General features: G+C 38.2%; 1 pseudogene; it reads right to left on the bottom strand.

Annotated features, from left to right (window-relative positions):
• Positions 1 to 1,441: 1,441 nt before the first annotated feature.
• LOC128512834 (semaphorin-4E-like) lies at positions 1,442 to 24,816 on the bottom strand (annotated as a pseudogene).
• Positions 24,817 to 26,438: the final 1,622 nt, after the last annotated feature.

Below are 26,438 nucleotides of genomic sequence, written 5' to 3'. Positions count from 1 at the left end.
TTCGTTAAGTCCCCGATAATCAATGCAGGGTCGTAAAGATTTGTCTTTTTTTTCCACAAAGTAGAATCCCGCCCCTGCAGGTGAGGAAGAAGGTCGGATGATTCCAGCTGCTAGCGATTCAGTGATGTATTGGTCCATGGCCTTTCTTTCGGGGGAAGAAAGAGAATAGAGACGCCCCCTCGGGGGGGCTGTGCCTGGGAGAAGATCTATGGCACAATCATATGGTCAATGTGGTGGCAGGGAGGTAGCACGAGACTTACTGAAAACTTCTCGGAGGAAAACTGGGCTCTTAAAGGCACGCAATAATCTGGCAGTGAGACAGCGCTCTGCGCTTCCTTAAATGCCGGGAGAAATTAGTTGTGAATGGGATGCCGGTGTGTACAGAGGCGGGGCGTGTGAAAAAGCATGACAGCCAGAAAACATGAGCACGTGTGAGAGCGAGAGGACATAACAGCGTGGGAAAAAGGGGAGAAATAACGGCAGTTCAAGATGCAGTATCAAGCTGAAAATGCAACGTGACACTAGGCCTTTCCAAAACTATGTTTCTTTAATTTTTCAACAATATTGATGTAGATATATATTGCTTGTGATCACTATCCTGTTGCATGATCAAATTTTGACCAAGCTTTAGCAGTTAATAATAAAATTATTATAATATATAAACATTTTATATTATTATAAAATAATAAGAATAATGGGTAGTGGATGTTGCTGCTGAAATGCTTGGTATTCTCCAAACATGGTGCAAGGCATTAGGACTAAACAGCTCTACTTGTTGGTTTGTTCTTATTGATTTGTTCTCCACTTGCTTTTTTCAGATGCAGTTTTACGAATCTCAATTGTGTCCATCTTCACTTTAAAAAGAAGAGGGTTTCTCCTACCAACCCTTCCAAAGAAACTTCCTCAGTCTTCTTCTATTTGTGCTCTCATAGACTTTAACATTTAACATGCTCAGTAAGGTAGAACTAGCTCTTTGGTTTTTGCTTTTTTTATTTCTCTAAGCATTGCACTGACCGTGTCAGGGTCTGAACTTTGCGTGAATGTGCTGGTACATTCACGCAATTAATAAAGGGGTAATAATGAGCTACTTACTCTCTTAAATGCTTTGGAAGCAGTAACCACATTTACTTCACTTTAACCACATTAACCTTTTTTTTCAATTAACCTTTTGTTTTAAATAAATAATTGCATGGGAAAAAAGTTATATGTTGTTCATCTGAGGATAAATTTGCCTAATACTAAGATGCATTATAATCAGATGATTTTAATTATGCATGTATTATGAAAGGGGGTATTAACTTTTGAAGATGACTGTACATCTTTAGAAAATAATGCTTAGAGGGCCATGACTAAGACTGGGTAGATTTTGATGTTTGTCAAAGGAGAACAGGAAGGTGTCCAAAAATCCAAAGGAGTAGCAACAGGAATTATCACAAGATAAAATTCTGTCCAACATCTAACACTTGGACAGACATAAGGGGTACTAGTTGGTAAAGAACTTGTGTACTGGTTGGTAAAGAACTTTTAGGTTTCTATTCTACCTATTCTATGGAGGTTGCAGTAAAAATCTGGCGACCACGCTCTGATACAGTACATCATAGTATTCTCACGTGGAATACGGAACGTCTCCTGAATAACAGAAAAAAAGGCCTGAAGTGTGCTTGGAGTGGCAGAAGGTAAAACCAGACTGCATGTTATCTTCTACAATAATCCGGAGCTTTGCTGTTGTGATCATTATTGCTGTTGCTGCTGCCACATTTTGATGCTGCACTATTTCTGCCTCTTGTTTGCAGTGGCTCCTGACAGCCAGACATTGTCTGTAGCCTTTAATCATCACAACCGGGGCTGGAAAAACACCCTTTGTAGATGCTCCATGCCACAAGTATAAATGATGCCACTGTTATAATGGTGATTACAACTTTGAGAGCTATGAGGACTTTGTGCTGTCTCTGCAAGAATGGGTGGGTCGATGGATCTGTCCTAACGTCCCTCAGCCTCAGATCATATGTAGAAATTTGGGTGATATAATCTCCTCCCTTGGAGGTCTCTACAGTGGTGCAGGTGTAGCGACCGACGTCGCTCTTCGAGGCCTTGAGGATGAGCAGGGTGTTGTGCTGAATCTGGTATACGCTGGAGCTTTTAACTGGGTGATCGTTTACATGCCACTGCACGTGGGACAGGTGTGATCCTGGCTTGCACTGCAGTCTGACTGTGTCACCCGGATAAAAGAATGTAATGATCTTAGTGTTCTCTGTAACAGACAATAAACAGCTTTATTTAGTTCTCTTAGTTAAAAGTTTGTTTACTTTTTGGAGAAAGTGTCATTAAATTTTAATGTGTGTTTTAATGAGAAAGTCATGATTGACTTAAATTGACACAATTGATTTAAATCGGTTCTGCTAAATGTACTGTAGTGTGCAAAAGCCACCCCTCATTTCTTTGTATTTTGCTTGCAAAGAGGCTTCCTGAATTACTTTTTAAGCATTATTTCAATTCTAGTCCATGAAACCTGACTCTTTTCAGAGTCATGTTTTTGGTTGTTAATTCTCACAGGGAACTATAAATCATTCAAAAATAAAAGAAACATCTAACGGGTCATCTAACTGGTCATGAACCAGTAAGAAACAGGCGCAGATTATGACAGATGTGATTAGTATATACTGGCGATGCTGAATGCTAAGCGGCTGGAACTGATGAGAGGGGAAATGAGGTTGCTGCTGAGGTTGTTACATAAACAACAAATTTAAAAAATGCATCTTTAGGCACTTGGCAGTCTGTCACGGTTAAATATTTGGTTCTATTTGTTTTATTTAAGCTAGATCATTTAATTTTATTTAATATGAAGAAATGAGGGGTGGCTTAACACTTTACTGACTGGGTAAATCTTCAGTACTTTTTAGTGTAAATATTGTACCACTATATAATGGATAAAAAAAGTCCATGTTAACATACTGACTGCAGGACAGCGTGAAGCCTTTCCATCTCTCAGGCTCTGAACCACCTCACTTTAGAAGAGAAAAAAATGAAGAGACATAACAGAAAATACAATATATTTAACACTCCCACTTCAGACATAGGCTCTAGTACAGGCAGTACAATATTTTGGGTCAGAAGGCGATAATTGGTTTATTTTCTATAACAGCCCCTTGATGTTACAGTGCTAGATTTAAGACTACATGGTCATATTAATGTGTACAATCTAATACGTAACTGTTTCTATAGCAAGAGAATATTGACAGGGACTTGTGAAGGAAGCACAAAAGCAAGTCAAAAATTCTGTTTAAATGACAATAAAAAGGATTATAAACGGATGTGGTGATGCCTTCCTTATGGAGGTGTTGATTAAAGATTTTTGCACTTTGTAGCAGTCAGAGGTAAAGCTTTATAGTAACAAATGTTAACATAATATGAATAAACTTGTTTAATGGACATTATGCGACATTACATGTACCCAGTGTATATCTGGGAAAATAATGTTACAATGAAAATGTGTAATCATGGCCAAATTGCTGTGGTATGAAAGGAAAAAGACCACCACAAACTACATTACATTGGGTACTGTACCTGTGTGTATCTGGGGGAATGCTGTTTATAGCAACACAGCTGTTAGAGATGAGGTCCCAGCCGCAGTAGGGGTCTCTGGCCAGCACACAGTCCATACAGGAAGTGTAATAGTCACATGAACTAAGTGGCATCTGCATAGTTGCCACCTCTGAGCCTGCATAGAGCTGACCCTGACAAAATATGTACACCAGTTACTATAATGCAGCAAATACAGTATCAAGCTGAAAATGAACAGAGAGTATAAAGCTACATATCTGTCATGTATAGTGCCCACTGTAAAAGCATCTGGAGGCAGTGTTATGATCTGGTGTTATTTCTGTTAGTCAGGTCTAGGTTTAGCAACGTCACAGGGCAATAAAATGAAGTCGCCTGATGACCTGAATGTACTGAATGACCAAGTTATCACATCAATGGATTTTTTAATTCCTAATACTGTAGCACAGTCATATTTCAGGATGGTAATACCATGATTTATCAGACTCAAATTGTCAAACAGGGAGTATGAGGCTTCTTTTTCACACATGGATTGGCCACCAAAGGATCCTAATCCTAACTACATACAGTAGAACTGGATGTGCTGGAGAAGACTTTACAGAATGGTAGGACTCTAAATTTGTTAATAGAAGATCTCTGCAGAAAATTAATGCAACACTGAAAAACAAATGTTATGATATTGCATAAGGCTGTGAAAACAATGACATGGCGAATGCAGTCTAGGGGTCAGGCAGCTCAGTGGTTAAGGGATTGGAGAATTGATTGGAAGGTCCCAAGTTTAAACCCCACTACCACCAAGTTGCCATTGCTGGGCCCATGAGGAAGTCTTTTAACCCTCTACTGCTCAGATGTGTAAAAAATGTAAGTCGCTTTGCATAAGGGCGTCTACCAAATGCCAAAAATGTAATGTGTACACTCTCCTTTAGCCACCTTTTGATTTGATTACAGTGCACATTGTGGTGGTAAATTCGTGTTAAAAATAATTCCTCTTTCACAATTTTAATTCTGACTCAGTGGGGGAAATAGGTTTGTCTGCTTACAAAGAAATGAATGGTTTATAATTTTTATCTTAGATTTATGGTACATGTCAGTGTTCTCTCCGGAGGAAAAAAAAGGAATTTTTTTTTTTTTTTTTTTAAACGCTTCGGTGACACTTGTACAAGGCATGGATAACTGTGATAATTGTGTATATAAGTAAAGGTTTAAACTCAATGTCACCTTTTGAAGGAAATTGGTTAAGAACTGAAGACTATTCCCTTTGCTGGCATGCAGCCAATAAAGTATTTATTTGTGTTTATTATCTGTATTTACTTTGGTATAATAAAAACTCGACAGTGCAGCAGGTTTAAGCAACCACGTGTCTGCAATACTACAGATGAGTTGGCATGCACTATACACACAGAAAGAAGTAAGAAGTCGTACACAGTTAAGAGGAAATGTATTTAAGAGAAAGCCATACAGAACTTGGACATTAAAAGGTTAAGAGTGGTCTGAGAAGAGGGCTTTGTGCGGTTTGCTAAATTAATTAACTGTGAACAATAGTCATAGCGATTTTTGTGGTGAATGTTTGACTTACTTGTTCAGGTCATTTCATTTACGGTTGTCATTTAAACACATTTAAGGTATTAAGATTAAAAAGTAACTAATATTCGGTTTCCAAATATGTGTTTTGGAGATAAGTGAATCATGTTATATGCAATTTCATAGCAAAGTTTTAAGTGTTTTGATATTTTGTATATATTGAGTGTGTTTTGAAGGGTTATATCTTGGATAAACTGTATCCTATACCCTATTACTTGGATTGCATTATTTGTTTGTTTAAGATATTTACATAGGTGACTCTTATCTCTGGATTAGAGTTTATGGTTGATGTAGAGGTCTCATTCACTAGGCTATATATTTCCCATTTGTAATATTGTGTTAATTCAAGGCACTGAATCAAAATGTTAGAATCAGGTGAGCCTGCGTTACAGAACAACTTGAAGAAAGTCAAGAAAGTGGTGCTGAAGTCTAGCAAGAGCAGCCGCTAAGGTAAAGTCAAAGAACAAAAACACTAACAAAGAAGGCTAGAGAATTACAAAAAATGTCTGAAAAAATGACAGCACTTCAACAAAGGTTTAACTATATCTATGCCAAATGGAGAACACAGGTTAAATCTTCTAAGAAGCCCTTATCTCAGTCAACAGAGCCTATATCTAATGATCTGCTCAATGATATGATTGGCAATGCTACAAGTCTTTCAGCAGATGTCCAGCGTGTTTATGATGAACTACGCAAAATCTCAACTCCAAATTAGGACACACGTAGAAAGGTGGATCGGTGTGTAGAGATTTCTAAGTTCATTGTAAACAGAACAGCAAGGTGGAAAGATCAAGATTAAAAGAAGAAAATCAAGATTGGCCAGAAGCAGGTTCTCTCTTTGACTCAAGCACCGGTAATTCAGGCTCTGTCGTTTTAATCTTGAAAAGTGCCTCAGATCATTTAAGCAGGTCTTCTATAAAACGACAAGAAGCTGCTGCCAATGTTGCTGCAAGCCAAGCTGTTCTCAAAGTGTTACAAGAACAAGAAAGAGAACAACTGAAAATACAGCAACCAGAAGCAGAGTTAAAAAACAGATAGCTGATCAAGAAGCAGCAGTCATAAGGCATCGTTTAGAACAAGAAGCAGAAGAAGTGAAACGAAGAATACAGAGAGAGAAAGAAAAGGGCAAAATTAAATTCCAGCTAGAAGAAGAGCACTTGGCGCTACAAAAGGCTTTAGATGAAAAAAGAAGAAGGGTACAACATTTGGAGGTAGTAAAGGGTCTCAGCGCAGCACAAGCAAGAATGTTCGTGTATGATCAAGTCCAGGCTCTAGGAGAGGAGCAGAAGGACACACTGGAGAATAAGATGGTCGAAAATAACAGAGTCGTCGCTCCCGCAAGTCCTGTGCTTCCACATGCATCTTATAGGACAGGGGTTGTGACTGCCTCCTCAAATAAAAATACAGTGGAGCTTGTCAAGGTGATGACGGATGCTTTAAGCGGCAACAGAATTCCTATTCTTGAACCTTCAGTATTCAGTGGGGACCTATTGAAGTATGACGATTGGAAAATCTCTTTTGAGACACTGCATACAGGAAAAGGAAAAGATATGCTATCTCTGTAGATATGTAAGTAGCCAAGCTAAGAAAGCGCTTGATGGCTACTTTTTACTTGCAACCGCATCTGCCTATGTTGCTGCATGGGAGCTTTTGGAAGAGAGATACAGAAACCCGTTCACAATTGCAAAGGCGTAGAGACAAGCTTCAAGTATGGCCCATGATAGGAGCCAAGGGTAGTTTTGAACTCAGAGAGTTTGTTGATTTTCTCTGTAGTTGCGAGGCTGCCATGGTCCATATTAAGGCTTTGGAAATCTTAAATGACTGTAATGAAAATAGGAAAATTCTTTTAAAATTACCAGAATGACTAACAGCAAGATAGAACCGGAAGGTTATTGAATTAGAAGAAGAGAATAACCGATTTCCTTCTTTCAGTCAATTTATTACATTTCTATCAAGGGAAGCAAAAATTGCCTGCAACCCTTTCACATCGCTGCAGTCACTGAAACAAGATAAAGCAGAAAAAAACAAGAGTTTCAGACACTTCAAAGCTCTGGAGCAAAGACACTGACCACAAAAGCTAGTGAAAAGATTGACCTAACTTGCATTTTCTGTAAGAAAACTGAGCATACTCTGCACAAATGTCAGAAGTTCATGCAGAAGGCAGTTTCAAACAGAATTAGGTATGTTCAAGCTGAAAAGATATGCTTTGGTTGTCTCAAGTTCGGTCACCTCTCAAAGAGCTGTAATGGTAGGAGCACTTGTGAACTGCGCCACAAGCGGCACCCAACCTGTCTGCATGAGGAGAGAGACAAAGAAGAAAAAGCATCACAACAAGCTAAACAAAATCTGAGTAAAGAAACGTCAAGTACGAGTCAAAAGAACTACAAAGAAACAACTACAGATGCTACTTCGAATAGAGTAATACGTTATGAAGCTAACACACAAACAGCTGGCAATCATTCCTTTCTGGCTTTCATCCACAACTCAGCCAACAAAAAAAATCCTTGTGTATGCACTTTTGGATTCTCAAAGCGACACAACTTTGAAGTAGGTCTGCTCATTGAATATAACTGCTCACAAGCTTTACTTCCAAGAGAAGTGGTGTCTGGCAAGGAAAATCAACCTTATGCACAGTGCACAGACTTTGGATGGAGTATTGTTGGCCATGGACGCCATTGGAATCAGTCATTCCATAGTGGTAAGGCAAGTGACACCAGGTGTGAAGCCTTTTGTCAACCTCACAACTGAAATGCACTATGTGAGTCGAGCTAGAGTAAAGGAAATCACTCCCTCAGACACCCTAAGAGCCCTCGAATCATACTTCTCAGAAAGAAATGGAGCTGATGAGCCTATGTCTCAGGAATATCTCAAGTTTCTGTCAAAGTTGAGAGAAAACATCACACGAAATGACACTGGTCATTATGAAATGCCATTACCATTCAAAGAGGAAAGACCACAATTACCCAACAACAAGACATGTGCAAAACATTGCTTGAATTGCCTAGAAAGGAGACTGAGGAAAGATCAAAGGAGGACATCATCTCATGTGGTGATGCAGAGAAGGTCCCTGAAGAAGAATAGATGGTACATTCCACACCATGGAGTTTATCATCCACAGAAACCAGGAAAATATGTATAGTATTTGACTGTTCTGCCAACTGTCAAGAAACATCTTTCAATGATCATCTCCTTACTGGTCCTGACTTGACAAATACGTTGGTCGGAGTCTTATGCCGCTTCTGAAAGGGTCCTGTTGCGATCATGTGTGACATTGAACGCATGTTCCACCAGTTTCATGTGAAATGGGAGGATTAAGATTTTTTATTCCTGTGGGAGAATGGCAACTTGGAAACCATACCATCAGTGTACAGGATGAAGGTCCATTTGTTTGGAGCATCCTCATCACCTGGCTGTGCCAATTTCAGCCTAAAACATATGGCAGTACAAGGCCAAGGTCAGTTCGGTGAAGATACTATACGCTTCATTCAGAGAAATTTTTACGGAGACGATGGTCTAACAAGCGTTCAAACTGAGAAAGAAGCCATTTAACTTGTCAAGGAATCAAGAGAGCTTTGCTCCACTGGCAAATTAAGAATCCACAAGTTTGTTTCCAACGGGGAGAACGTAATGCCAGCCATCTCAGAAGAAGAACGAGCCACGGTCAAAGACTTAATCTTGGCCTTAAGTTTACCACATATAGAAAGGGCTCTTGGAGTCAAGTGGTGTGTCTTATCTGACTCAGAGTTTAAGTAAGTATGTATTCAATGATGTAAACTTCAAAGCACTTTTTGTAAGTCGCTCTGGATAAGAGCGTCTGCCAAATGCCTAAATGTAAATGTGAATGTAAGTAAAACCCAATCCATCAATAAGAAGAGGTGTGCTGTCTACTATAGCCTCTATATTTGATCCCCTGGGATTCATAGCACCCTTTGTACTTTTGGGGAAGCAAATACTCCAGAAAATGTGCAAAGAGAAGATGTTTTTTACCTTAGAATTTCAGCAATGTTAAAAGGTATGAGCTTCACCATTTTCCGGATGCAAGTGTTTCTGGTTACGGTGAATTTTCTTACCTACGTGCCTAGTAGTTGGAACCTGCTGTCTGGTAATTGGAGAGTCAAAAGTTTCACCAACTAATGTCACAACTATACCAAGACTTGAACTCTCTGCAGCAGTTATTGCAGTTTGTACCAGTGACATTCTCCATAATGAGCTTGAAATCCAAGATCTGCAGGAGTTCTTTTGGAAAGATTCTACAGTTGGTTTCAGATACATAAACACTGATGTCAGACGGTTTCAAGTATTTGTATCTAACCAAAGAATAGCCACGTGTCAACTTTACTTAAGTATTTTCACGAAAGGGTACATCATCAAGGATGTGGAATGTCGATGAATGAGCTGCGAGCTGATGGATAGTGGATCCTGAAATGCAGCAGTGCCATCTCATCACATATCTTCAAATGTGTTAAGTGCAGAAAGTACAGAAGATGTACAGAGGTACAGAGAATGGGTGACTTAACACAAGATAGAACAGAAACAACTCCACCCTTTACATATGTCGGCGTGGACTGCTTTGGTCCAATTAATGTGAAGGAAGGAAGGAAGGATCTCAAAAGGTTGTTGTTGGTTGTCATAACAAATCGATTAATAAAGCATAATATCTGAAACAAATATCTGTCCATAGGGATCAGTGTTTCTTTAGTTATTTACCCAGCATAAAGTTCCCCCATCAAAGATCTAATGGGACATTAATCACTTATCACAACTGTGAATAGATGCGGCAGCAGAGACAGGTGTGTGTGTGTGTGTGCTCCTGCATTCGTCAGGTTCGTCTGAGCTGGCTTTAGCACAAACACATTTGTGCGCCGGCAGGACGAAAAAACCCATCTTAGCACCATCTAACAGTCAGTAATAAGGAGAAGTCAGTACATTCTCCATTGAGATTTCTTACATTCCAATCCTCCTAAGTTTGTCTTTTAATGAAGTTCTAAAAAAACTAAGAAAAAATAATTTGGGTCACTTAAGTACAAAATAGCACAGACGCAAATTTTTAACAGTGTTTAATTGTTGGTGTAGTTTCCTCAAACATGATTTTCTCAACTTGCCGTTTATAAAGTTTCAGACAGACTGAATTTAAGAATGCACCACTAGGAAGCTAAAACTCAAACACACACACACACTGAAGAGCAAAGCGGAGATGCGCATTTATACGTCTGACCGTCTTTTGCCTTGTAAATGATTATCCTCATTCACCTTTAATCCCCCCAGCGCACATACTGTTTGTCTGTACTCTACTTTGGCCACGACTTTTGCTATGTTTGTTAGGGCATTTGGTTATACACAATACTTTATTGTATAAAACACTTACTTTCTGGTTTGTTTTATTTTAAATATAGCTTATTACCTTATTGAGCAAAATAAACAATGTTATCATTGTGTTAATTATTAACGTATTTATGTATTTTAATTAAGGACAAAAACAGACTCTGCGCTTGTGTTTAGGACTGCTGCTAAACAGCTGTGTTCATAGGTTTGATCAACAATTTACAAGACAACAGTTAAAGCGTTTGTGGATGGAGAGGTGTGTGTGTGTCCGCTCCTGCATTTCTCCATTGGCTTTAACACACACACATTTGCGCAGACAGGTCTAAAGAACACCTCCCCCCGCCAAAAAACACACACACATAGCAATTACTGTAGCACCATGTCATAGTTATTTTTCTCCACTGAGGTTTCTCACCTTCCAATCCTTCTAAGCTTGTCTTTGCTCTTTTGATGAAGTTCTTAAAACCCAAAATTTATTTATACTGAGAAAAAAATATTATGGGTCACATAATCACAAACACAAACTAGCACAGATACATATGATCAAGTGTTTAACTGTTGTTTTTATTTGTTTTTTTATGACCAGTAATAAGATTCTTAATAATAATAATTATTATTACCAGCACAACTCTTTGACTATTTAAAACCAAGTTGTCTCCCATTTTTTGCCCATTGAAGTAGTTGATTTAAGTGAATGTTTTTTAAATACCCAACAATCCCCCAAACTATTAAAACACGCACACATGAATAAAATCTATTCTTCCAAAACTAGTGAAAGGTAAAACAGTAATTTGTATAAAACATGTAAATACATGTATTTTGCTTAAAGGTCATTAAAATACCTGGATAACACCACCGGCTTATTAGTCTCTATCTGGCTCTTTTATATTAAAATATCAATTTAATATTTTTATATTAATATATTAATATTTATATTTAATATAAAACAATTTTATATTAAAATATAAATTTAAACTATAAAAGATGGAATTCTATGTTCAGAATATAGACTTGACCAAACATCATTCTAAATCTGTTAAACTGTGACATCATTCCTACTACAGCTCCCTCAACAGCTTGTTCGGGCTCCTCCAGTAACTCCAAAAGGCCAACCGTCACCCGTCTGACCCCATCCTCCACAGCGGAGCTCTGCCTAAAGAGAACAGGAGTATTTAGTAAAGACAAAGATAAATAAACTTTACAGAATATTTAGTTAAAAATAAAATATATCAGTAAACCTACACCACAGAGTGTAAAAAAATACTGTTTTGGGGAATTCTGTAATGTAAATAAACTGCCTGTGCTAATGTTAACCAGTGAACTTTATTAGCGCTGACCACGGCCTGTCTGTATTATCGTCTGCATTAAATTAACTGAGAATTTACTTAATTTACTTCATACAAATAAGTTAAGCGATATAACACTCGTATATGAGCATTAGTTCATCTTTGAAGCCAAACTATAACTTATCGAGTACTGAAGCCCCCCCTCACACACACACACAAACACTCCTTAACTAATAAATACTTCAGTGTTTTTATCCAGCTCGTTAACTAAGCGCTCGCGTTACCGTGCAAACTCTTGGCCAAAGTGGGTAAAATATAAACCAGGTTATAAGCGTTTAGCTCGCGAGCTCCTGTACATCTATCCTCAGCTTGTGTCCTTCATGAACTGCATCACATTATATTCACAGATATAACCTGCAGATTAACTCTTACCTAAAGAATAAATAAATGCTGAATTTATCCAGACCACACTCAGTCAGATTCTGAAGGCATTTTCAGAGAGCACAAACACTCTTCGTTGAGTAGTGCAGCTTTTGTAATAGGGACATTAATAGTATTTTTGAAGCTTTAGCATCTTTTTGATTAAAAGATGAGTGACATTGTGAGTTTGTGACACTGACAGTAAGCTGTAATGTTCACTCCAGACTTGGTAAATAAATCATTAAGTTATCTAAAGTTACAACTGACCACTGTTGGTTCTGCCAGTGATTTTCAAAACGGCCAATAAAAAACTAAACTGGGAAATAAACTGTCAACTACCCCAAACAAATTTTATAAAATAAAAAAAATAAAACGTCACTTACTGCGAATAGTCCATTAAGCCGCCATCTTCATCTCTGTGGTGCAGTTTAGCGTCAGTTCGGCAGGGGTAGGTTGTCAAAATCACGTGATTGCAACTCAGCACAGCTAAATTGCTGGCTAGCTAATTGTGTGAACGTGTTCTTATGAACAAAGCGCCATCTAGTGGTGGAACCAGGTAAATTAATAAATAGAGCTTGAATGGGCGTTTACTGTGAAATCTTGACACGCCTTTCTGGCAGGAGAGGGAGGGGGGACTACGCTTTCCATATGGCAGCCGTACACCATTCACACGCCATTCACACGGCCGTGGCTATTTGACGTGGCTGCCTCTGTAATATTTTGCAGCATAACATTGCTGAGCCTAAACCTGACCAACTGAAGCAACCCCCAGATCATAATGCTGTCTCCAAATGCTAGGAGTATAGTGAGCACGATAATGCATGATAAGTGATTCTCTTTCCTTCTTACCCTGATGCACCCATCACTCTGGTATATACTGTACACTCTGATACAATCTTTATGATTGTTTTTTTGTCCTGATTAACCTCACTAACAGATGGTTATCTTATGGCCACACAGCTGTTTAGTTCCAATCCTATCATTTAAACTTTTAAACATAGCTGATATTTCAACTGTCAGTTTTTTACTATACATTCTACAAAGTGTTTAAGTGATCTCCATTCATATTTTTTTTCCTTATAAGTTTTAATAATGTGTTCAAGTTTCGGTCATTTTTTTGGCCAGGTATTTTGCCCTATGTTGTGCATTTATGTTTTGTGAGGCATACCACAGTGCTGGAGAGACGCAGTATCTTGACTGGTTCAGAATGAGCAAAGAGCTGCACCTCCTCAATTATCACCATCTCTCCGTTATAGTTGACTGCTTTCAGCACTGAACCACTTGCTGTTATAAACACATGTTTTGATTTGTGAATGCTTATGTAAGCAAGCACTAGACTTTGCTGTCCTTGATTTATTTAAAGGTTTTTTGGTTAGACTGTTGTGACCCATGAATATTATAGATACGGATAAATGAAATAAACTGTACACCAATTTGGTTACCTGTGCCAATAAACATGACCTGGTGGATGCTTCCATCCAAAGCAGTAGTGCTGGCCACCACTATAGATGTAAACGCAGCTCCTTTCTTCACCAGTAGAGGTTGCTGAGATGATGGCTCCACTGCCTGATCCATTAGAGGTCTGTCTCTGACAAACTGGAGGGTTTTATCAGGCAGGTCCAAGGACTTGAAAAACCCTTTCTGCCTTGCATCATTGTTAATACACTAGAGACAGAGAGAGAGAGCATGCAGATAAATAACCAAATAGCTAAACAAAAATTATATACAGTAAGTAATGTAAATTTTTGTTTTTATTTGTTTCAAATCTGGTCCTTAAATTTTACAGTTTAATTAACATTGTATCCAGCTAACATTATCCAGCTTGTTAGGTTGGTGAGTTCATACTATGTATTTCTATTTTACATGAAGAAAAATAAGTTGTTTTAGGATCCTTCCGCAAAAACAAACAAACAAAAAAAACAATAAAAATATACCATAAGGGTCCCCAACTATGCTACTACTAGGGGAATAATACTGTAACATGATCATGATGATGAAGTCTTGAACTCACAGCTCCGGGCCGAGGGTCAGGCACGTTTCCAGTGTATGTCACCCATTTTTTTATATCCTTGACATTAAGCATGGTTTTGAAATTGCCTTTAGAGAACACTTCCCTGATGTCTTGTATCCTGTAGGCGCAAACTGCAGAGTAGTGCAACATGTCCCTGTAGGTTAAATCACAGATTATAAATAGTGTAAGTGTATTAGGAAGAATATTAATGAAATTATTTCTGATTAAGGGAATATAGAGGACTAAACATGACATAATTATAAATAAATAAATGTGTGAATAAAAAAGTTAATATAGAAATAAATAAATACATAAATACAAAATGCCCTGGAAAATTGCTAAGTGTATTCCTACTGTACTTTTGTTTATTAACATATTTCAAGATTAATTTATTTCTGAATTTCAACATTTCTTTCTTTCTTTATTTTTGTGTTGTCACATTTCCTTATTTATCTATTTTAGTTCTGTAGTTCTGTAGTTATTAGTAATCGTAAATGACTAAAAATACCAGTGAGTTGTAAAAGCATATTAAGTTACATGTGACTTATTTAGTGGTAACATTTAAGTCCTCCACTGAGGACAGCATTCATAGTCATTAATTATATTATAAAAGTGTTAGTTTTTGTAGTGTCTTTATTCCAGTTAATGAAACATTTAACTTTATGGCATTTGGCAGACACCCGTACAGTATATAATCTGTACTGTTTCTGTCTAGAGCAAAGAGAAAGTGTGTGTGTGTGTGTGTGTGTGTGTGTGTGTGTGTGTGTGTGTGTGAAGGTAAAAGTAGGAGGGGACAGCAGGCTAAGTCTTGAACAGAGAGAGAAAACGGATTTTTAATGTCTCAGTATTCCAAGCCTACTTTATCGGCATGTTTCAACTGTAACATACAGTACTCACGTCTGAGGAGTGAAAACGCCATAGAACACACAGGTGCTCCAGTTGCCTGGACAGAAGAGGAACACATCCTGTATGAGAAAAGGCACTCTGGTTTCAGGAACAGGACAGTCCAGGCGAGCTTTTAGAAATGTTGTCCACTTCCTCACTAATGTCCGCTGTCCTCCCAGATCCCCCTAGAAAAAATATTAGATAAATTCCTATAACACTGCCATTTCCACATGTTTGATTTCTAATGATCTCAATATTAATAACCTTAATATTGAATAATTTGCCCATATCTTTTTAGGATATCTTTTCTTTAATTTTTTTTATTTAAGTGAAGGCAAGATGCCAACAGGCTTGTGGTGTCTTTTAATCAACAAGAGATCATGAGTTCAGAAGCTGACAAAGGCACTCAGGAGTCTGAGAACAGTAAATTTATCATGATGGCTATCCACAAACCAACTGTGGGTGTGTTAGCTCATAAATTGGCATAGGAAAAGAAAGGACAAAATCAATAAAACAAAATCAATAAAAAATTACAGACATCAATATTTGGCCATAAAAAATACACTGAAATTCAGAGACCACTAATTCAGAAACATACAAAGAAAATGTCAGTTTCTTGTAGTGTTTATAAGGATTTTCACCCACTGTTCTTCATAACATAACTGCTTCAGTCTATCAATAAATAAGCATATTCACTTATGCACCACTCTCTAAAGATCACACAGTGTCATGATCACAGTACTTGGAGACGGACACAGATGCAGGATTAAGCACAGAGTCTTTAACTTTAAAAAAAAAAAAAAAAAGGTGATCTAAAACAAGAATGCAAAAGAAGACTCCCCAGGCTGGGTCTGCAGGCGGGTGAGCTTGAGGGAAAATAACAAACACGAATCAAAACAAACTAACCAAGGTGGCTATCACTCAAAAGGCTGAGTACTTTTCAGCCTTGACGCCTGTCTTTAATATAAAAAAGGCCCTGACCCTGCAGACTCTCCAGACTATGCTCAGTCCTCAGGAGGTAAGAACAAAACTCCTTGTGTAGCGTGAACACATAACATGGACGAAAACAACAGTGATCGGACAGGAAGCTACGGGTTCAGCTGGTATAAATAGGGAAACACGGGGGAGACACAGGTGAAACTAATTTAGTGCTACCGTGAAACATATACATACTTAGACACACTAGGGAGAGACGAAGCGGCGGCTCAGTAATCCGGAGAACCAGATCTTATTCCCTGGGACCGTGGTGGTACAGATGTGACACACAGCAGCTCAATGGGGTTGAGGTCTGGACATAGAATTTAGTTGTGTCCAATTCCTCCCCATCACTAGGGGGCTTCCACATTAAGGCTACTACTTCCACTCAGTCGGGAGGGCTGAAGGCTATCACGTGCACACCTGGTGGTGTTCATGTCATGGCTGATTGGTTTAAATGCTTTAGAAATTTTTGTTCATGACAGCAAAGTAAAAAAAAAAGGAAGAGTAACTAGAAAGCCTATAATAAAGCCTTTCAAATGAATATGACCACATGATTTACAGTAGGTTTGGTCTGAACAAACCACAAAGGTTCTGGAACAATCCCCTTTGGACGGTTGGAAACACTGAAACCGAGCAAATCATTAATAAAACCTCCTATCAGCTTTCAAGAACTGTGTTAAGGACTCCTCTTTTATATAGCTGAATATTCTTGAGACAAATGTAAGGCCATCTTTCCAAAAAGTTAAGCTGGAGCAAAATTTGGTCATGCAATGGCACCAACAAATCGACATCTAAAGCATTTAAAACAATCAGCCAAGACATGAACACCACCAGGTGTACTGAATAATGCTGACTACCAATTATATACTAATAAACTAGCGACAGGATCATGGGCACCCAATGCTGTGGGGTTCGATCCAATAAAAAATTGGATCTGATGAATAAAAACACAGAACATGAAATGCTCTAGAGCTCCTCCACAAATGCTTAATTGCCCAAAGACGATGAATGAACAGTTAGAAAAGCTGTAGTGTATGATGAGGTCCACTGATCATTTGCATGAAAAAAAAATAAATTTAGGAAAAATCACTATAATGTTGTTGGGCAAGGAAAATCCTGTTGCAGGCAAGAGTACCTTACAGACACGGGCCACCCTTGACACATCCAGTTTATTGTAAGGATCGTACTCCATCGCTGCTTCATTAAAGAAAATGTAAATCTTGTCATCATCTCCCTCTGGGTTTTCCTCTCCTTCAGCCACATGCTTCATGCCAATGAAACTGGGCTCTGAAATGAAAGAACTAATCAGTGACACTCACCTTCAAGTCGAGCAAAAGAATCTCAAGTTTATAGAATTAAAAAATCTTAAAGGTAAACTAGATGTAAAGTTCAGGTTTCGATTTTAGCTCCAACTCCAAAATGCATCGCTTTCTCAGTATAATAAAATTTACATGACAATTCATGTCAGTGTTATGTTTGACCTTCTCACTAACCAAATCGCACTCGCAACTCACAATCGAAAGTGGCACTCGAATTATGCAACCCTAATGAAAAAATTTTTTTTGGCCAAAATGACCTACTTGCAGTTTTCGGTGATAAATCAGTAAAACAAGAGCAATTTACTGTGTCAGAAAGTCAGGAGAGTTGTCCATTAAGGTAAGCGAAAATACGGACAAAGATATAAAAAGGCACAAAATGCTCCTAAAAATACAATAAGAAGCTTATTTCGCAAGTTCAAAGTTAAAGAAGCAGTGGCTACACTACCTGGACATGGTAGAAGGAGAAAGTTATCACTTGCTGCTACCAGATTCCCGAGGAGGCAAGTCTTAAAAAACCCTTGATTGACTGTAAAAGACCTACAGAAAGATTTAGTGGCAACAGGCACTGAAGTTTCACGCTGCACTATAAGGCACATATTGCACACTGAAGGTCATCCCAAAATGTGCCCCACTACTGACATCTAATTTTAGACGATGTAATCCGTAATTCGAAAAATGAATTGTAGGCGCCACTGCAGCAGAGAGGACGAGATGACATGATCACTTCATCACATCCAAAACCAAAGAAATCACTAATTTATCAATGACATGAAAATGGTCAGAGTCAGTCTGCTTGCTGTTTTTTCTGACGCATTCATAATCATTAGTCTACTCCTGCTGGTGCACTCTGGAAAACTTTATGCATGTGGTTGAGTGCTGATTAGACTACATAGGAAATTAAAGAGGGGGATTACGATGCCGAATCGAAGTCCTGAGCCCAAACCTCATTTAAATTAAATTAACAAATATTATAAGTAAAAAAGCAATAGCCTACGTTTAAAAAATGTTAATAAATTCTTTCCGACATAAGTTGACCTGGTGTTATGCGCAGAATGCCAGGAGATTTCCTGAAGCTCAGAAATCGCTGGGGCATTTTTTTTTTTTAATAGACGCTATTTTTAATAACAGATAAAGGTTTTGAGCTGTATACACACGCATTCTTGCCTGAACAACTCTTAAAACTACACCTGTGACACAATAACTGTAATATTTCGCTTATTTTGCAGGCTGGCATTTGGAGAAACAAAAGAATAATGAATAAACCAGTCCTTGAGTCAAAATAACCCAACCAGGTGTTCATTTGTAAATGACCCACTATATCTCATGAGCAACCAATGTGTTTAAAGTACCTGAAATAACCCAGAACTTATATAACAATAAACAGATACTGAGATACGCTATATAACAGTTTAAACTTTGTATAAATAAAATTGTTAGCCAGTGAACTTGATCTAAACAACATTTAACCAATGTTTTTTTTTTTATATCATTATTGTACAGTACATATCAATAGCTTTGGTTCAGATTAACACACGGGCGTTAAAATCGAGCGTTTTTCTTGCGTTCGTGGCCTTTGGTGAGCGCGGATCAAGCGGCGAGTGTTTTCTACACATAGGAGTCAATGAGATGGTTCACATGGGCTTTGGTGACGTACGTTTATCCGGCTGCGTGTGACCATAACTAGCTGTTATCTCTCCTCTTCTGCTCTCCCCTCTCCTGTTCTCTCTCCCGCTCTCTCTCTTCCCTCTCTCTGTCGAGCTACACATGTCGTTTCTGAGCTGCCAGTGTTGGTTGGCGATCTCGTCACATGGATTCTCTGTGTGTCTCTTTGGGATGCGTCCGGTGTCTGGGGACGGTTTCACTCTATCATGAAAACGGTTCTGGCCTCGACTGATGTTGACAGCTGTTTCTCTGAGGACTTGACTTGGCGGCAGTTGCTCAATAGTTCTGGAATAGAATTTCCTACAAGCCTCCATATTAATTAACATTAACTGTTATGTTGAACTGCCTGCCACCTAACACACAGTATGAATGCGGATCAATTCCTGCTCTCTGTTTCACCCAAATAAGGGTGGGTTCCCTATTGTGTCCAGGTTCTCTCAAGGTTTCTTCCCATTACTATCTCAGTGGGTTTTTCCTTGCCACTCTCGCCCTTGGCTTGCTCATCAGGGACTATCTGACCATTTTGATTGATACACATTCACATTCCATACAAACATAAATAATTCCTTTGATTGTGTAAAGCTGCTTTGCGACAATGACGATTGGTAAAAGCGCTGTACAAATAAAAATTTAATTTAATTAAAAAAGTTTGATATCAATCATTAAAAGTATAATTTTGGGTTAACTTTGGGGAAATCACTTGTTATATTAGTTGTGTTGAGCTATTTAAAGTGTTTTTGTTTCACTGATTTATTTATTATTAATCAATTTTCACTGGGCGTTGATGATTTTGAGTGCAACTGTATATTTATACACACACACACGAACACATTCTTACCACTGAGCCAGGGCGCCATGAATTCAGTCCGTATATGGTCATTTAAGCTTCGCATCACAACTGGTTCTGAGCCCAGGAAGTTCAAAGATGTAGCAGAGTACAACTTTCCATCTAAAGGGCAACCAGAATTATAATAATATTACAACATTATAATATAATAATGAATAATTGAATAGCCCAGTAACTGAACACTGTGTTCTTTGGCCTGTTACGTTATAGGGCAGGTCTTCCTTAATGGACATGAAGCACCTACCAACAAGTTCTGAAGTGTATCTCTGGAAAGGATCAAATGGACACTGTCCCCTCCCCTCATGTTGATTATTTTCCAAATTTAGTTTGCCATCTCTATAAGACTGGAAGACAGAACACACTAAAGGCTACACAAGGTTTGGTAAAACTCAGCAAAACATTCACTAAGACTGAAACCTTACTTATGTCTATTCTACAGGTTCCCAACCCTGATCCTAGTTCTAGTGGTTTAGTGATACTTTCAGAGCAGAGTTGAGGACCTATGGTCCACACTACTGTACTATAATAATAACATTCTGCAGGGAAGTAAGTTGAGAAAGTACTCACCATATAGTCACATGTGGGATTGAAAGCATTGGTACCACACACATACATCCTGCCATCCGGCATTTTATGAAGGATCCGGATGTAGTTCTGACACTCAGTCTGGAATGGAAATGACAGAAAATACAGAATGAAGAGAATTATAATAATTATGATTCTCTGAACTATCTCTCTGGAAACAGAGGTTCAGTTCAATCCAGACCAGTTCACAGACTGGGGTTCCCAGTGAATGACTCACTGAAGAAATGTTGCAAATCTGATCAGATTCCTAATCAAATGATCCATTAGTAACAATGTTTGTTGTATATTTTCTATACAGAAGTGTTGAAGCTAAGCAGGTTTCAAATGAAATAAGGCCTTGGGGTGCAGAATACTTATAGTTCTTTTTTATCTCGAAACTCAGACTACAGGTCTAATTTTTTTGTGTATACACAGCTTCTGAGCCTACCATCAAAACAAATGGGGGTTGCATTACATATGCAGTTTAATTTAATTTGTAAAGGTTTAATCAGACTTTCTTCAGTTTTTAATGTACTCTTGGGGATATGTTCTCCAGGTTTTTTTGCCTCTCTTTTTCAGTTCAGTTCCTGTACGTGACCAGTTTTAGAGGAATGTTTTTTGTTAAGCCACTCAGTGACCTTTAAATCATTTAAGCAATTAAAAAATCATTTAACACAGGGCATGAACCAGTGAGAAACAGGTGCAGATGAAGATGGATGAAGATACATTGATATATTCTAGATAGATCTAGAAGATAGATTGTAGCTTGTCGCATAAATTAGGGGTTGCTCAAGACTTCTGACCAGTGCTGTACATGTTCATATGAAACATCAAAATGAGCAAAGTGTCATTTGTGTGACCAGAGAAGCTGGTCTGATTAAACCCTTCTTATTTGTTTTTTGCAAGAGAAGTGTATTAAAATCCCATTGAGCTGCCGCTGCAACATGATTGGCTGCATAGATACCTAAATAAATGTACCTAATAAAGTGGATAATGAGTGCATAAAGCACTTTAAGTAGGTTACTGTGGATAGTGGTTCATGCTTAATGTAAATACAAAGATATGGCTATCGAAGTCACAGTGTTAGTTTATTTTATCATGACATATGTGACAGAAATACATAATTTCATAATTTAGTGTAACAAAACATCCAGGTAGACTTCCCCTTGGTTCTATCTGTATAATTTGATTTCATATTTTTATGGCTAAAAAAGGAACCCACCTCCAAATTTTTTCCTTTGTTTGAACAACTTGTCCGCATGCTTGGAGTCACCTTCCACTTTACCTACAGAGACAAGTAGGTTATTCCTTTACTGATATAGTATTAAAGAAGTACAGCACAGACACAAAATTTACTGTTACAACAAACAATTTTTATAATAATAATAATAATAATAATCTACTGTATATAAATAAAAGAAAGGTTTTGTCTGTATATTGGTTAGAACTTATCTTTCAATAATATCTTTACGATACATACAGCAGAGACCCAAAACCAGTTTCACAAAACATTCTGTCTGTCTTTCTGTCTGTCTGTCTAGCCAGATTCTGTCACAGCATAATGCAAATCATCACGCTGGGCAGAATTTAAAGCACCTTTGGCAGTATGTAGATATTTGCCTAAAGTTAATATAGCGCCATTAATGAAATCAAAATGTTGAGTAGAAGTGACTTTATGAGCAGTAATGTACCAGATTACCCCGTAGCATCTAGCACTTTTGGGACAAATACAGTACTTTTTTCCCTCGAGGAGGGCGTGGCAAAATTTAGGATTGCCCTGCGATGGATTCGTACCCAGTCCAGGGTGTACCCCACCTCATGCCCTAAGTCTCCTGAAATAGGCTCCAGGTCCCCCATGACCCTATTTACAGTGTTAAGCAGTATAGACAATGAGTGAGTGAGTGAGTGAGTGAGTGAGTGTTTGATCCATAGAAACCAAACACTGCTTGACGACAATCATACATGTAAATACATTTATAAATACATTTCCTGACCATAGCTTTCTTGTGGGTGATGTTATTGAGGTCCAGGGCCAAAAAGGCCTCTCGAGCCCCCAGGATGAGCACACCCATATCTTCCCTCAGGAGCATGGTGGAGTGATTCCATATACCCTTCTCTTGAAAAACATGTCCTCCATAACCTAGCAACAGCAGAATAGAGTTTTAGTGCCCAGTGTGATGGAGCGGACATTGGAAAAGGGAAGACTTGTGCTGCGCTTAATAAAGGAAGAAAGACTTTGTGATTAATTGGCAGAAGATATTATATCAGACACCATTGTATCACAGTAACATTTTGCAGCCAAGTCACAAGCTTCACTCATTTAAATAAAAAAAAGAGAAAAAAGCTTACTTACTGCTCAGAGTACGTGTTTTTCGTGGTGTGCCATACAAAGGCCAAACCTGGCCAAAAGTCAATACAGCTGAACTCCAAAAAGACAAGATGAGGAGGAACAACATATGCCTAGTGCTAAGTCTCTTCTTTCACCACAAGGCCACACTTTATCTCCCAAAATGTCAGTGTAAAAATCTGGAATACTGCATGTCAAACAGAACAACATTTTAAGAGCTTAGTTTAATGAACATTTCATATAAGAGAATTGAAGCGAATATGTTCAGATTGTGGGGCAGTAAGATGAAATGAAGTATATTATGTATGAGTTGGATTTAAAAATGGCCTGAGACAATCAATCAGGACAGTGTCCTGTGATTCACAAATGCATGTCACAAAAATAAATATTTGTGATTCCAATATAATAGCTCTCCACAAATATATTTTCAGCGAACACAGAAATATTTTTTATATTTACAATCAGTTACAGACTGATGTACCTGCATTCACAAACCCCTTGACGTCTGTGTTAACATCCCTTCATCTGTGTGTAGATTTTCTAGACTTTCCTGCATAAATACGTCTTTTTTGGACGTGTATATCTTTCAGCCCATAAGATGTCTCATAATACAATTTTAGCCTATCACATGAACATAAATTCGAAGATATAATTGAAAGTGACCACTCTGAGTTACATCTGCACAGTGTGCACAAGAATTGCTACACCTAAATGTGGCAAGAATTTAATTGCTGAAAGAAATTTCTTAAAAGAAATAAAAATTTATTTTTGAGTTTATGAAATAAATTGAGTTCATAAATGTAAACCGAAAGTTTTCGTGTGAATTTTTCTTTTTTATATTAAATAAGAAGTACACGTAAAGTGTGGTGTGAAATGACAAAAAAAAAGTTGATATATGAATTAAAAAAACAAATACAAAATGATCGACAGCAGTAAAACTCCATGTGAGCGAGTCGTAGTTAAACCAGTAGAAATGCCAAATGCGAGGCCTCAGTTGTTCTTGGTCACATGACTCGAACGACACATGCCTTAAAGTGAGGCTTCATGTGAAAACGGGTCTTCTGCTCGATACAATCTTCAGAACTTTGGGGACATCATCACTAGTTAAACTTGGATAATTTATCAGGCTACGATATATTTTCCAGGTCATCTCCCCTTGGATTGTCATTTCTAGACCAGCCTCTTGCATGGTTTCTCTGAGATCCTGTTTTTCCTTGTCATATCTTTTACAATGTGTTAATTTCTACATTTGTCCACAGAATTCATATTCTCCAGTTGGGTGCTTGCCTATTATACTAAGATTCTGGTTTAACCCGGTATGCCCTATTCTTAGCCTTGCAATAATGATTTATTCTCTTCTGTTTTTGGTCCACACTTTGCCTCTTTTTCATTTGTTTCGAATTTTATGCAAATGTTGAACTTCTTCTTCTTCATCCCGTATTTCTTGCCATATTTTATTCGTGTTATTAAACAGCAACACCAGCACAACAACACAATACCGCCACCTACTGGCCACCAGTGTCATTGAGCGTGCTCAGCAAGAGAGCCATTCAGCTCCACCGTAACAAAATGAGAAAATAATTCACACACTCGTGGAAGCCTTTGCAGTTTCTGGTGATGGGTGTCGATTTGAAACTTTAACCAATTCCATTGTTAGTTCCAAACTAGTATTACAAAACAACGAAGGCACTATTAATACTGTATTCTCTAATAATATAAAGTTGTCCCAAGTCAATGGCGGCAAAACCAATACAAATACCAATGGTCCTGTAGCTTAAAATGTCCAACATATTGCGTTCACATTGATGCTTTTCTTTGCATTAGCACAAACACAATTCTTCTTCTTTGTCTTTCGGCTGTTACAGCGCGTTATTAAAATATACACACAAAAATAACAGGTCCTAATAGTTCCCCCATTTTACTGTATTCCAGACATATAAGAGTTATCTTACCCTCACATGAAGAACAAACTGTCGTGTGCAACTTGAACTTTCTGCTAAAAAAACACACCTGACTGTCACTTTGCCCACTTCGACATTTTGATCACGTCATAGATCTTAAATCTCCTAGCGCCCGAGTCTAGTATTGTGACATTGACTCCGAAACCTGGGATTTGTTTGCTATACATATTCTCCCCACTAGATGTCAGTATAATGAGCTCCGCGTCTGGTAACCAATGGCAACAGTGGTAGCACAATCAGAATTAGAGATGCAAAGTTCAGAATTTTTATAATAAACTACCATTTTAGAATAAAGAAAAGTATTAGGCATGCTGCGAATCGACTTCATCACAAAATCATCCCTTTTATGGCTAAAAAAATACAAGAAAAATGAAGTGATACACACACAGACTCTTAACCCCTAGAAAAACACTAGCACCATGCATGTTCAGTACACAAACCAGTAATGATGCGCAGTCTAGTATTCAACTGGGAGCACCAGAACTACACATCTCACTATAGAAAAACTGTTCTGTATGAGCACAAACTTATACATTTGACATTCCTTCGCTTCTATTTTCTCTGTACTAACAATCTTGAAGACACTGGAGACTTAATCTTGTAACTGCTGACAAAATTCAGGTTAAAACACATATAAAATAAATTCTAGAGAATCTACGGCAGTAAAGGCAAAGAAACATCAGAGCTGTTAGTACTGCCCATCCATCCATCCATCCATCCATACAATCCATCTAGGAACCTCTTAATACTATACATGGATAATATTGTACATTCATCCATCCATCTAGGAACCTCTGTAGTCCAACTAGGGACTGTGGAGGCCAATGGTGACCACTGTATTTATTACAACCATTGTAGGACCACCGGTCACCATTCACACACTATTCACACAATTTTTGATCCCTGAAGGATAGTGGGACCAGTCATTCAGTGCTGGAGGATCGGAAGCAATGTTGCAACGTAAAATACTTTCCTCAGTCTTTTCACTGTGCTAGATAATGATGCACACAGAAACAAGACCAAACGTTTGAGGACCTAGTGCTGCCATTCAGTTTGTCACTATCTCCCCAGAAGTTCATGAAGTGTGTAGAGGCAGTCCTGTCTCCTCTTTGGGAGAAAGGCATTTGAATATTGGCCTATTTAGATGACTGGGTGTTAATACCGAGCTCCAGAGAGCAAGCGGAGAGATGGAGATAGTTCTGACTCACATTTAAGCTCTGGGTTTCACAGAAAAGTGCGCTGACTAAGTCAGAAGTTTGTATTGCTAGGTTGCTAGGTCTGAAAATGTGTTCCGTTACCACCCGAGTGTTTTTACAGTTAATGAGTATGATGCCAGTGTGTGCAATGCCATTGATTTTGATGGGCCATCCTGTTCTGATTAGAACAGACAACACAACAGTGGTGTCATATATAAACAGCCAAGGAGGGACTCGTTTGCTTCCGCTGTTGACCCCCTTTTGCCTTCAGAACTGCCTCAATTCTACGTGGCATTGATTCAACAAGGTGATAGGATAGCATCTTGCAGGAGATTTGTGGGATGCACATCCAGGGCACGAAGCTCACATTCCACCACATCCCAAAAGTGCTCTATTGAGATCTGGTGACTGTGGGGGCCATTTTAGTACAGTGAACTCATTATCATGTTCAAGAAACCAATTTGAAATGATTCGAGCTTTGTGACATACTGCATTATCCTG

This window comes from Clarias gariepinus, chromosome 25, assembly GCF_024256425.1.
Source record: "Clarias gariepinus isolate MV-2021 ecotype Netherlands chromosome 25, CGAR_prim_01v2, whole genome shotgun sequence".
In the NCBI taxonomy this organism is placed as follows: domain Eukaryota; kingdom Metazoa; phylum Chordata; class Actinopteri; order Siluriformes; family Clariidae; genus Clarias; species Clarias gariepinus.
Note: the sequence above shows the minus strand (reverse complement) of the source record. Positions and strands in the feature narration are given on the sequence as shown.